The sequence below is a fragment of the Diabrotica virgifera genome, chromosome 3 (genome assembly GCF_917563875.1).
Source record: "Diabrotica virgifera virgifera chromosome 3, PGI_DIABVI_V3a".
Classification (NCBI taxonomy): domain Eukaryota; kingdom Metazoa; phylum Arthropoda; class Insecta; order Coleoptera; family Chrysomelidae; genus Diabrotica; species Diabrotica virgifera.
Window position 1 is genome coordinate 220,520,359 of NC_065445.1, and position 11,840 is coordinate 220,532,198.

The window sequence follows — 11,840 nt, forward strand, 5'->3', positions numbered from 1 at the left end:
CTTTATTAGAATAGAATAAAATAGAACGAAAGTTAATAAATGATTACATTAATGCATACTTAGTATGATATGATTTCAACTTTCTTCGTGCACTAATAACTACCAGCGAATATATTATGTACAATTTTCTTAACACATGCCTATCTGATGGGCAACTTCAATTTCAATACAGCATTGCTTAAAAAACGTTGCATATGTATGTATGCTTAAAATAATATAACAATAACACATTTTTACATATATAAGATGACAAGATAAGGCCCCTGACATATTGGGCCCCCCCGCAAGCTTCATGCTGCGGGGGCCTCTGTTACGCCCCTGTTCGTTTTACTCCTGTTTACGTTATGTCACCCATCCATTTAGTTCTTCTACATTGCATGATCTTCTTATGTTTTCGCTTCTCTCCCTATCCCACAGACTTTTCCCTGATATTCGTCGGAGTATTTTCATCTCTGTTGTTTCTAGTAGACGTCTCGTTTTAGATGTGTCAGGTCTTGTCTTCGCCGTGTATGCCAATATAGGTCTAATTGCTGCTATATAGATTATTGATTTTGTGTCTTGTCTTAGGTGTTTGTTCTTCCAGATTGTGTCATTAAGAGATAGATCCCGCACCTTTATTTGCTTTTAAGCTTTGTTGTCGTACTTCCTCTTCAACATCTCCGTAACTGGTTATATCTATCCCCAGATATCTAAACTTTGCTTCTTGCTTTATTATTTTCCCATCAATTTCAATTTTACATGGTAGTGGGTATTTAGATGTTGTCATACATTTGGTTTTTTCTGCTGATATTATCATATTGCATTTCTTGGTTGTTGTATTGATGATGTGTGTTAATCTTTGGAGATCGTCTTCTGTCTCGACGATGAATGCGGCGTCGTCTGCATAATATAATATTTGGATTTCTTTGTTTCCCATTCTGTAACCGTGACCTTTACGTACTGCTTCTTTTATTTCGTCCATTATTATATTAAAGAGCAGTGGGCTTAACGAGTCACCTTGTCTGACTCTCCGCTTTGTACTGGTATAAACTGGTATTTATCTTTGCCTGTATTCGATTATTAAAGTAGATGTTTTCGATGGTTCGTATAATATTGATTAGTATGTTTCTTCTATACAGTAAATGTAAGACTTCTTCGACTTGGATGCGATCGAAAGCCTTTGTCATTGTTTGTATAATATTGATTAGTATGTTTTTCTATACAGTAAATGTAAGACGTCTTCGACTTAGATGCGATCGAAAGCCTTTGTCAGGTCTACAAAACATAGATATGCTGGTTTATTGTACTGAATGGCCTTTTCTGTGATTTGTCTCAGTACAAATACGACGTCTACGCAGGATCTTCCTGACCTGAATCCTTGTTGTTCATCTGATAAAGTTGTTAGTTTATTGATTTTGTTGGTTAGGACTTTTGTGGTTAGCTTAAGTGCGGTGTTCAGTAGATTTATACCTTTATAATTGTTGGGGTCTTCTTTGTCTCCTTTCTTGAACATTGGTATCATTATGCTGTTTCTCTATGCCTCTGGTATCTTGCAGCGTAATATTAGTTTGTGTATCAGTTTTGTCATCTCTAGGGTTATCGCTGAATCGCTGTACAAATTGTTGCATTCGATTGGGAAAAGTATCAGAAAAGTTTGTGAACACAATTTATGGTGGTAAAATTAATATTGCACTTTGTGTAGAAGTAAAAAGCATCTCCGAAAAGCATAGAAAATTGGAAATTTGTAAGTCGGAAATATCGACAGAAATAAGTTCAATTTTGTTGGGGGTTTACGAGGTAGCTGAAAACAATGATAACGAAAAAGGCCTTGAGCTACCTAGTGTCCAGAGTGGACTTCATCTCCTAGACTAGAGCTTTTATGTTATTTTATTTGAAATCAGTCAAAAGTCAATATATGACCCAAACAACATCTGGAGAATTAAAATTAATAGAGACGCAAAAAGATCAAGCTCGAAAATAAAACTATAAGTCGACGCCGAATACCGAATTTTGGAAATTTGTACCAGAATCCAAGAAGGTACCCTAAAAAAGAATGCTTGTCGAATTATTTCCATATTAGGAACAACGTACTTGTGTGGACCATTTTATTCCATTTTATAATTCGTGAAATCCTAACGCCGATCAATATTACCTAACCAGCATCTAAAAGAATTACTGAGAAGTCACATATTAATCACCAAATTCTAAAGAATTATCAAAAGAAGGAAAACGAAAAATGTAATTAAGTATAAATATTTCGTAATTGTATTTCGGTTTTCAGTAAGTAAAAGTTCTGTTAAAAAGATTGTAAATACCTTCTATACATAGATACTTTTTGAATAAGTATTTTATTGCGGCTCGCGAAAAACTTCAACTTGTGAAAAGTGGCTCGGACTATTAAGAAGCTTGGCCACCCCTGCTATATACAATTTAGCGTGTAAAAATTGTGCTGAGTAACTGCATGAATATGAAGAAATATGAAAAAATTAATTATCGGGTACAGAAGATGATGAAGAAATAAATTTGAATGAAGTAGCTTCTAATTTTTTCAAACATGTTTTTTTGCAAAATGTATTATTGATAAATTATGTTTAGTTCTTTATTTGTTACATTGTTACATTTACATACAAAAGTAGTGTTTAATTGTCTTCACAAAATATTGTATTTTGTGATTAATTATTTATATGGGAAATAAGCCACAATTAAAATGAAAAAAATAATTTTATTAACGTTTCGACGCCCAAATCGGGTGCCGTTGTCAAAATACAAAATATTACTAGAATAAACAAAAGTGTTGTTGCTAAGCAAAAAAATTCTTCTAATAATTTATTTAATCTGACTCATTGATATTGGCAATTCATACATATTGTTATATTTCTATTTGATATGAAAATTAAAATTTGATAATTATAAACAAAATTCAATTTAATATAAAATATTTTCAATTTTCTCAACCACGGGCATATAAATTTAGAACAACCTGTATACAACAAATTGTTATATTTAATTTTAAGAAGTGATTAGAAAAAGCTTACGGAACTCGGGACAATGCGCTTAGAAAAAACAAAGTGAATGGCGCGTACCATTATCGTTGTTCGCGGAAGGTTCGATCATTAGCCTATGCTAAATAAAACTCAAGTAAAATCGATAATAGGTCATTATCGTTGTTCGCGGAAGGTTCGACCATTAGCCGATGCTAAATAAGACTTAGTGGAAATAGAGAATAGGTCATTAAATTTTGTAAATAGTAGAAAGTAATTTTAGAATGGGAATTAACTATTTTCTTTGAAATCCATTAAGCATATTTAGAAAGATTAAAAATTGGTTTTGAGGAAGACTGCGAATGAGAGTTGGTGGTGGAAGGTTGATTTGTGAATCTGGAAGGGATATTTAGAAAGTAGGGGAATGAATGACAAATAGAGATCAGAATGTTTTGAGCTGTCGAGAAGTGAAGTCCAGTAAGAGACGGTAGTGTACGGAGAGTGAGAAAGCCGGTGTAGTTCCGTGAGTGTGGAGTATCTATCGTGGAACGAGAGGTAGGCCAGGTTGAGAGTAAAAGAACCTCCTTGAGCCAAGAGTGTCCCGGTAGCTGATTGCAGTTTCGAAAAAGGTAGAATACAGCATCACGACAGAAGCAGGTACGAGAGCTATACGAGCTAGTTTTCAAAGGAGAACATTACTGAAAGCCAGGACGAGGTTTTGATCGCAGCCAAGGATAGCAGGAAACGGGTCTTGTGTGAAGACATTCTCAGTTCACCAGAAAAAGGTCAGTCTCATTTGTTTGGACATGAATGTATGGGTTTTTCGTATTAAATACCACATTATAAATTGAAGAACATAATAAATAATATCAGAAAAGCTTCATCAAACTTAAATAGAATTGTTGCTAATAAATCCTAATAGTTAAATGTTAATAAAAACTTTCAATTGGAAACCAAAAGGAAATAAGATTCCCATTTGTAAATGTTATGTTTAAGAATAATAAGATCTAGCAACTATTAAGCAGTGATTGCCATTTAAATAAAATAAACAATATTTTGATTATAATTGTAACCCATATGTGTGTATTATTTTACTCTTTTCTTTCCTATCCCGATTAGGAACCATTGAGAAATACTTAGAAGCCACGAGAGTAAGTAATTAATTTTATAATTCGCCCTGAGATTGAAAACATATTGATATGTGATCTGGTAAATTAATTAGATTATGATTAATGCATTGATTAAATTAAATGACATATAAGAATATTATCTCATATCAATAATCAAGATCACATCAATATATTATACATTTTAAAGTAGAAGACTTTAAAATGATATTGCCAATATTTATGAGTTGCGTTCCTGGGACGACTTACTGAAAGATAGTTCATTTGATTACATGAAATCAACCCTAACTCAAGAATATCCGTCACAAAAAAATTATAGCATGTGATTTGTCTTTAAAAAGACAACGACAGTAAAATTCTCGCGTTATTTTGTATTTTGTGTTTGTGTGTATTTTTTGTAAAATTTATTACTAATTTTCTTTGTTTATTTGTTGCATTTACATAAAAATATAGTTTTTAATTGTTTCAAAAATGTTGCATGCAGTGGTTGTGTTTTTGTTTGTAAAATGTATTACTAATAAATTATTTTTATTTCTTTATTTGCTACAGGGTGTTACATTGATTACCGGATTGATAATCGGTAATCTTCAATTGTCAATTCAGTCATGGCTTACTTAAAATTTAGATAAATTTAAACACCTAAAATAATTTGCTCTGAAAAATGAAAATATCTCAAAAACTAATAAATTTGGGCATAGGGAATGTTATATAAAAATTAAAGTACGTTAATGCTACTTTTCAATAATGATATAAAATACAGGGTGTTCCATTTAACATTACTGAGAAAATAATGTACTTGCGTTTTGACTCACCCTGTATTTGATATAAAGAAAATTAACAATTTCAATAATTCTTAAAAATTTTGACAATAAATAAAAAAATATGGCATTAATAAACCATTGCTGTTGTGCTTATTTTTATTTATACAGGGAGTTGAACTTGTTATGAGTTTCATACAAAATTGGTTATAACTTTGTAAATAACCTGTATAACATTACAAACCTTTATATTTTTGTGATGGAGAAGTTAACAGGATTTCTAATATAAAATAAAATATAGGGTGTTCCATTTAAAAAAACATAAGTTAGGTCTGCCACTGTGTTATCGAACACCCTGTAACATTCTTACTAATTTGTAATGTGAAGCTCAAAGGTGGCTAAAATTTTTTTTATTAACTTTTATTGCTATCTATTACTATAGCGGAGCTATTGAGCTTTACCCTACTAATCAATCACCCTGTATAAAGAAATTAGAAATTTTTATAGGAGCCATGTGGATGATTCCTTATGATCAAATTGGGTCGAACTTTTTTTGACGAAACTTTTTAGTAACTAATTTTAATGAAATAAAAATATGATACAACTTTATTGTTACGTAATATTGGTACATACTGTTGTTTAAACAACAACAATAATTTCAACTGTAGTCGAGAAAAACGCATGTAAATAGGTACATAGTTTAGAATCAAGGAATGTGATTTTAAAAATTGTTTGTATTTGTGTTTATGTTTGAAATGTAGCATTGTTAAATTTTTAAAGTTAGTAGTACTTTTTCGATTGAAATGACACGTTACAATAACTTTACAAATGAATGAATAAGGGCATCTTGTGTATACTTATAACAAATTTTTTTGCGGTAGCTCGGTAGCCGTATGGCATTTATTGCTGTAGGGCAACCAAATCACAAAACTTTTTAAAGTGTATTTCCTCGTTTTAAGTAAAACCGGGTCATTGCACTAAAAATCGCGGGTTTTGGTGAAAAAATCACACCTGATCAAAAAGATAAATTATGGTTCAGGATGATGAAAATCTGGAGTTATGGGCGAGAAAATGAAGCAGTAAAAAGGACAAGACACATTTTTTGCACTTGGATGGATCTCAATTAATTTGTTACAACCGATCCTTAAGAGCTTCTATTAAATTGTGTGAACTAAAGTGGTGATCTCAAAATGAAAATTGTAATATTGTACAAGTAAAATGCATTTTCCAAAGTGCACTTCGAAGTGGTGAAAAATAATAAACTTGTAATTCGGAAATAATTCACAAAAATGGGTTCAATATTACTACATCGAGGTTTTTAGGGGCGCTGAATACGAATATCATGACCGCGATAGTCTTCAAGGTAGGTACCTGGTGCTAAGGATGGGCCTCGTCTGGAGTTTTATGAAAATTCGATACAATATCAATGCAAAGTGTTTATTCAGGGGGTTTTGGAGCTGCTGAACACGAGTATAATTTCGACGATGGTCTTCGAGGTATCTGGTACCCAGGACGAACTGATTTTATATTATCTAATTTTCATAAACTTCCAGGAAACGAGTCCCCTCCTGGGAACCAACCAGGTGCCTCGGAGACCATTGACGGCATGATATTCATAATAACTCAAAATGGTTTAATTATGATCCGTCAATGTTTATACCTCTGTTGTTTAATTGTAATCTCTTAAAATTGTCTTCTAGCGCAACGATGGATAGTTTGTGAGAAATGGTATCTCCTTGTCTCACTGCCAGTTTTATGAGTTTCGGTTTTGTGCTTTCATCCAGTTTTTTTTTCATAGTGATATTTTCATGATCATCATCATCATATACTACAGCAATATAAAAGAGCCTCGACCTTACCAAGGCTATTACGCCAGTCAGTTCTATCAATTGCCAGTGCTGCGCCTATTTTTTTACCATCCTCATCTACACCATGAGTGTAGAGGGATTCTTCTAGGAGGGTTGTTCTGCTGTGATCGTGCTAGATATCCTGCCCATCTTAGTCTTCCTATTTTTATAAGAGATACTACGTCTATAAACGTCTATACGTCTATATACGTCTTAAAAACAAGTCCAGTACTGGTTTGGACAACATATCCACAAAAGTCGTAAAATCGGGATTATTTTCCCTATCTGCTCCTTTGAGCTACTTAATTAATTTATCGGTTGCTAATGGCAAATTTCCTGACGCACTTAAAAGCGCAAGAGTTATTCCTATACACAAAAAATTATCCAGGATTAATTTCGAATTATAGACCGGTAGCAGTGCTGAGCGTTTTATCAAACTATTTTGAAAAGGTTGTATATAATAAAATGGTTTGTTTTCTCGACAAATTCGATATTATATCCCCGCATCAACATGTCAAAGAAGTCAACGTTGACTGCTGCATGTCATTTTTTTAATTATATATATATATATATATATATATATATATATATATATAATATATATATAGTTATTTTTTTTTTTATATCTTATCGACCGTTTAGTAAGTAAAAAGGTGTTTTTTATCAGGTTTTGCGGTCAAAAATTAAAACGATTCTATTTTCTCGAAAACTCTATATTTCGCCAATGGTTATTGGCTTCCTCAGGAGTACACTAAAATTTCAATAAGACACAAATAATAATTAAAAAATACTTACAAAAAAATCAAAACTTACAGAGCGGAATCGTTAAGCTACATTAAGCTGAATAAAACCTGATAAAAAACACCTTTATATATATATATATATATATATATATATATATATATATATATATATATATATATATATATATATATATATATATATATATATACAGATCTTGACAGGGGAAGGCATGTGGCAGGTCTCTTTTTTGATTTGTCTCGTGCCTTTGATTGTCTGGATTTTAATTTTATTAAAAATAAATTTTACAACCTAGGTTTCAGAGGAGATTTCTTGGACTGGATAGTAGACTATTTGAGCAATAGAAAAATGTTAGTTTCATATCAGAATTCTGCTTCGACAATTTTCAATATTGATAAAGGAGTCCCTCAAGGATCTGTTTTAGGACCGCTTATATTTATTCTTTTTATGAATGATCTTCCTGATTACATTAAATCTCGAGTTATTAATATTTACGCAGATGATACTGCACTAGTGATCTCTGCGCCTAGTAAAGATGAACTTATATTATTATCCAACGGTGTTTTTAGGTCATTTGTAGATTGGTCCAAAGCAAATGGATTAATAGTAAACGTTGATAAAACTCAATTTTTATATTTTCATTCCCAAAATGATCTTAGCAATGTATACTCATTATCATTTAAATTTGACGATATACTTATTTCGTCAGTTACAACAACAAAATTTTTATGTTTAAATATAGATTGCCGTTTGAGATGGACTGAACAAGTCAATGCAATAAATACAAAATTAAATAAATCGTTTTATGCTATTTCTAGAATAAAAGATACTATGCCGATATCAGCACTGATCAATATCTATTACGGCCTTGTTTACAGTCATATGAGTTACAACATACTACTATGGGGAAATTCTGTTGACAGCTGTAAAATTTTTGTAACTCAGAAAAAAACTATTCGAAAAATATTCGGGCTAAAATTTCGGGAAACTTGTAAACCAACGTTTATAAAATACAAAATCATGTCATTCTATAGTCTGTACATTTACCACACTCTTCTGTTTGTTAAAGAAAATTTCAACCAATTTGAAACTAATGCTCATCGACATGATTACCATACAAGAAATTCTAATAAGCTCCGAATACCCCAGTTTAAAACATCAAGATTAGAAAATAGTTTTAAATTTATGGGAATGAAATTGTACAATAAACTTCCCGATGAAATGCAGGAGATTGCTAGTTTTAACAGTTTCAAAAATAAAATCAAAAATTTATTATTAGCCAAATGCTACTATTCAGTCAAAGAATTCCTTGACGATAGCCTATAAACTATTTTAAACTATTTTATTTTTTATGTATAAATTGTTTTGTATATATGTCTAAATATGTTATTTTATAATATATTATGTTATCATGTGTTAGGTGTTAGGTACCTATATAAAATTTTGTAGCTGAACAATGTTAGCTTGTAATAGTTATATTACTGTTCTACAATGTAAAATCATCTATATGACCTGTCCTATACATTTGTAAAAATGTCTTGAAAGGATTAATAAATATTTCTATTTCTATTCTATTTCTATACCACCAAATAAGGTAAGTTGACCAAATAAGGCTCACTTAATGTTTGTTAGTTGTTTTTTGATAAATAAAATCACGATATAAATCTGAAAACCACAGAGAAGATAAATCACATATTTAAATTTAATATGAGATTGTTAAATTTTGTCAAATGTTTTATGAGTTGTTACTTTTTAATCTTTAAAAAATGGTTGCTTCTGGGCCTAACTAGGAACACCATTTCTTAATAAGGCCCACTTCATGTTCTTAATAAGGCCCACTTTTTAAATGTGACAATTATGCCTGGTTGCACCAACAGATCTTCAGCTCCAGTTTAGCCCAGTTCAGCTTATGTCGCATTGACATTCCACGTCTTAAGCTTAAGGTCTATTGGTGCAACTATACATTAATCAAATTAAACAAAGGTGACATGTAGGACATTTATTTTGTAAAAAATAGTAGATACTTAAAATAATTATTGCAAACAGTCTGGACATATGAAAACTAAGTCTTTATCATCTGCTGAAAGTCCTACACACTCTTCATGAATATATCGTTTGCAGCTGTCACAAAGTCTCATATCCTTAACGACATCCTCATTGCAGACGAAACAATACCAACTATCTTTTCGTTCTTCTTTGTTTTTTGAGGTTTCAAATGAGCAGTGTTTATTTTTCTCTTCTCCTTTTTTTAGTTGTTTTTTGACTATTTTTCCGTTTGCCAAGTTTTTTCCTTTTCTTGATTGGTTTTTAGGGTCATTTAAACCAGCTTCATCAAACAATGATTTTGTGACTTCCTATACTCGATAGTTCAGGGATTTCTTTCTAGCACCTTTGCGTTTTCCTGTTTCCAATTCTGGTGTTATTAACACTGCGTTGAAACTTACTGACATTTCGTTTTCTTCTTCTGAGCTGTCATGTACTGAAAATTCATTGTCAGAACCGTCAGAACTCTCAGAGCTATCTTGCGTATTTTTCTCCTTTAGAGCTTTTATTTTCTTTTTTCTGCCTGGAGTGGAGCTGCCAATAGGATTATTCGTTGCGGAAGTCGAAGCTGATGGAATAGCAGAATCTTCTGAGTCTAATTTATTTTCTGTTCAGACACCTTTACGAGCATATACCTGTTGTGATTTATGAAGGTTTAGGCGGCAACCTTTCTCATCAATATTAAAAATGCGTTGAGGGCTTTGCAGGATATCAAGCTTCAACATAACTTCGCGTAGCTTTTCAAAATAGTAATTGACTATGAATCTGTTTCATTTGGCGGCTCTAGCTGGATTCATGAATTGAGATTTTCTTTTAACTACTTCGGGATGTCGATTTAAAAAAGTTTGAGCCATTTTCGACCAGCTAAGTTTTTATCGATAAAAAGTGCAGATATGCCATTTCTTTGGCAATATTCATGGACAGAACGTCTTATCACTGTTGATGTCAGAGGCATTCCAACGTCGGCTAGCCTAAAAATTCTTCCACACAACTCAGATTCTTGTTGGGGGGTTAAACATGAAGGGCGCCCAAGTTTCTTTTCCACTAAGCAAATGATTCCTAAGTGTTCGACGGGCAATATTAAATTCTTTGGTGGCTGTTCTTACTGACTTCCCATTTTTAACTGCTTGCAAGGCCAAAGCCATTTGTTCTTCAGTCCATAAAGCTCTAGGCATCTTAAGCTTTTTAGTATTCTTTCTGAAACAAAGTTAAAAACTTATAAAACGTGTTATTGTAGTGGTCTTAACAAGGCCCACCCGTAGTCTTAATAAGGCCCACCCGGGCCTTATTAGGAATACTGTAGGTGATCAATGTTTTTTAGACATTACCATTATTTACGTTTTAATAAACATAAGGTAATTCAGGTACTATGAAAGTACAACTAATAAGTACACAAATGTCATGCAGAATAAAAAAAATCGCACTCATAATCGTATTAAATTACAAAAGCATACTAACCTCAATATTAGATTGGATATTTACCCATTGACCACTGTAAGTAAACGAATGATCATATAAAAGCGACAGTTCGCGTCGCTGCTCAACTTAGTGTAACAATTTGCACCTAGATGGCTCTACTGCGCCTGTACATTGCAGCATACTGCCATTATTTGTCCATCCTGAGGAATAAGGGCGAGTGGGCTTTATTAGGAACCGGGCTTTATTTGGCGAACCTACCTTTATGTTTATATCTGTGGCATATCTCGTACTTAATGATACCTCCTCCTCCAAACACTATTTTCACATATGCCACCGAATATTCCTCTCAGGATCCTTCGTTCAAATATAAGCAGAAGGTAGGTAGCATTTTCATATCATATTTTTAATTACATTGGTGTATAGGTATTAAATCTACACGTGCGTTTTCTAGAGATTCAAGCACAGTCCATAATTCTATAAAGTCGAATGCTTTTGAAAGATCCACAAACGCCATATAAATTGGAGCATACTTGACGTTACTCTGTAAATTTTTCTGTTAGCGTTCTTACGGTGTGCAAGTGGCGTGTGGTACTAAAATGATTTTCTGAATCCAGATTGCTCGATAAGTTGGTAGAAGTGGAGCTTATAGATAGTTGGTTATGATTTTGGTTAGTAATTAGTAATTTATACAGATGTAATAAGTAAGGCTATTGGTCGGTAATTTCCGATTTTCGCTTTGTTTCCTTTCTAGAATAGTAGAATGACTTCGTAATTGCATCATTTTTGAGGAACCTTTCATTCATCAATAAATAAAATATATTTAATATTTGTTTCAATTTTCTGCCACCAATTTTCAACATGCCAATTGGAATTTTATCCTCTCCCGGTAGGGCAGGCAATGAGGGTATTTGTCTCCGAATTCCA